The sequence below is a fragment of the Phaethon lepturus genome, unplaced genomic scaffold, assembly GCF_000687285.1.
Source record: "Phaethon lepturus isolate BGI_N335 unplaced genomic scaffold, ASM68728v1 scaffold21849, whole genome shotgun sequence".
Classification (NCBI taxonomy): Eukaryota; Metazoa; Chordata; class Aves; order Phaethontiformes; family Phaethontidae; genus Phaethon; species Phaethon lepturus.
In genome coordinates, this window is record NW_010564406.1 from 25,387 (window position 1) to 28,505 (window position 3,119).

Below are 3,119 nucleotides of genomic sequence, written 5' to 3' on the forward strand. Positions count from 1 at the left end.
AACCTTATGGGTTCCAACAAAAGTATAAGAGGAAAATGGAAAGAGGGAAGAAATGCTCAGTTTGTGTGTGTGTCTACTGTTACACTTGTTTATATTTTTATATGGACTTACAGAATCACATACTGTTTCAGGATTATAATGGATTCTTAAGCCATATTTCACTGCTGCTGCTACTGGAATTTACCAGTGTTGTAAAAATAAGTAGTTTGTAGGTTAAGAAGTCAAAAGAGGAAGCACACCTGAGAAAATGCTTTGGCTGCAGATTTTTACTTTTGTTTAAAGTTGCTTTTTGCTATATTTTTGTTTGCATCTTTGCCAGAGCATTGATATTATTACAAAAGTGCACTTCTATGGCAACAGTACTTTTCTTTCTACTTGGCTTTGAAGTAACACTTGAAGAAAAAAATAGGTGATTTAAAAATATATGTATATATGAAAAAAAACCAACCCTCAACCCCAGAACCTACATGTTTTCTCATAGATCACTACAAATACTAGAAGTGAATATCTGTCTTTCTTCCAGTACTGCTAGCTGTAAGATAGTCCAAGTTTGGGTTCTAAAAAAAGGATAATTGTTCCTTCTTTAAGAAGTAAAAAACCGAAACAATCCCAAACCCAAAACCCACAAACTAGCTGAAAAGTAAAGTGGATTGACAGTTCTTCAGAACAGCAAGTGTTACTGAGACCTGCTCTCATGGGTCATAGTTGTTACGGGTATTTCAAGGTGATCGTTGGCAGAGTTTTCCCTTCGGCAGTTCTGTATGACTTTAAGTATTTCTTCCTTGCATGGTTTATGAAAACAAAGTATAAATACCAAGCTAGCACAGCTCTCACAGAACAACAATATTTCTGCAATATTCATCACAAGCTCATTCTTTGGACTTCCAATGCTCTTCTGTAATTTGAATGTTGTTCTGAAGAGAATCATCACATTATAAAATAGACGGCATATAAATATTGTTATGCTTATAACGTACGCAGTAGGGTAAGTACGAATGTGCTGTTGTAAGGCTGGAGCTTCGGCAGGTGCTTCTTTAGTGAAGAGAACAATAAAACAGAATATCTGAAGAAATGATGGAATTCCAAACCCAAAGGTGAATTTAATGATCTCGTATTCAGGCCATGCAAATAATGGATCTAGTTGGCAATCTGTTTCCAAGTGGTAGTTATCTGTGCCAACCAGTACTGCCTCAGTCAGTGACAAACAGAAGGCGTATATAAGTACAAATCCAACGCACAATATGGGTCTTTGGGTTGCTTTGCTGAGAGCAGTCCTTGGTGGAAATCTCTTGAGTAATAGTATGAGAAGCATCAAAATCAAAACATACTGAGAATTGAAATAACTGAAGTTGAAAAAAAATGATAGTACGTTACATGCGAGGTGGGTTGCTTTTAAATAGTCAGGTCTAGTAATGACAGTAAATGATAAAAAAGTCATTATAATGTTGCTGATGGTGAAGTGTAGAAGCAGCAAGTCTAAGTTTTCTATGACTTTGTATTGTAAATAATTCTTTATAAAAATAATCAAAATACATATGCCAGCTATTAATCCTGTTGGTACAAAAAAGGCGATGTAACAGTGCATAAGTCTTGATATGATGTTTTGTGAAGCTATGAAGGCTTCGATTTCTTCTGGGGAGACAAAAGCCAAGCTCTTGCTTGGGTAGCTGATCCATGTCATGTTGTGAGAAGTCATCCTTCTTTCTCTACTGTGCTTATTTCCTGTTCAATGGAGTTTGAAACTGAAATGGAAAAGGAAGGCGAAACAGGTTTTAAAGTACAGTTTGTAAAGTCTGTAATTGTGCAATAAAATATTATGTGCAGTCAGGAGTATGAACCATTTTTTCAGGAAAAATGTAGTCTTTTTTTGGTGAATATTACGTTCCTACATTAATTTCAGGCTAACTTGCATAATGGTTTTAGCCAGAGAAATCTGTCTTCATGGGTTTCTTTTTAATCTGGTTCCTGCTGTCACCACTACCCTCTCCCTTTTCCTCACTTGATGCAGACAGGACTGTACCGCAGCTCAGCTTTGTAGACAACAGCCAGGATTCAGCGCGCTCGTGTTGCCTGTAGAATAAATGGGAGTTGGCCGTTCTGCGGGTAAGGAAGGAGTTGGCTCTGTGATGAGGTGGAGCTGCTTTTCCTCACCATCTTCCCAAAAAAGGATAAGGCAGTACACAGGGCAGCTCCAGCGTGTGGGCTGCAGCTACAGCCACAAAATAGCTTTGCTCTACTGGCGCAAGAGTGGGAATTTTGTATAATTTGAACCCAGCTGACAGTTTCAGGGCTCACACTGCATACTGGGGAAAGTGCAAAGATAATCACAATATGAGGCAAGAGTCACATTCCTTTCTTCGTTTTAGTTTTGCTTCCTTTCTGTTATGAAAAAGAGCCTTTCATAACTGCAGTCTGTATTGAGGAGCCCATATAAAATTAATGTGAAGTTTTAAGAACTGTTCTGAACAAACTGCTTTTGTACTAAAACATAGTTATACATTAATAATGCTGTCATTTTTAGATGTAGCTGTTGCATAAAACTGCAAAAAAATAGTGCTCTCCTGCATGCTCAAATTTGTGAAAACGATTACTGGTACATTATAAGCCTATTGATAAAGCTTTAGCAAGGAACGTTTTTTAGAGCTGCATTATAAATGCCTGAAAACAGGGAATTTTAAGAGTAATATGGATAGGCTGTTAGCTATAATGACTCTGTGATATGTTGATGTTATAATTCTGCTACTATATAAATGTTTGGAGGATCCTTTTTTTGAGCCAAAAAGCTTTGTAGGAGAACATAATATCTACTCAAGAAAAACTGAGTGTAATAGAATATGGATATACACATTTTATAGACCATCTAAAGCATAATTAACTCACCCTCTAAAAGAAAACTATGTACCTCATACTGGTTGATTAAGAAAATAACATCCTTTGGTTTTAGTTAAAAAGGATAAATATATATATATATTTTTTAAATAAGATAATGAACTCACTATTCCCAATGATTTTTTGAATGTCTGATTAAGCATGGTCCTTAGCACTGAAAAAAGTTACACATACAGGCATTTTTACAGCGTAGAATGTTGTTGTCTGAAAGAAAAAATAAATCCTTTATT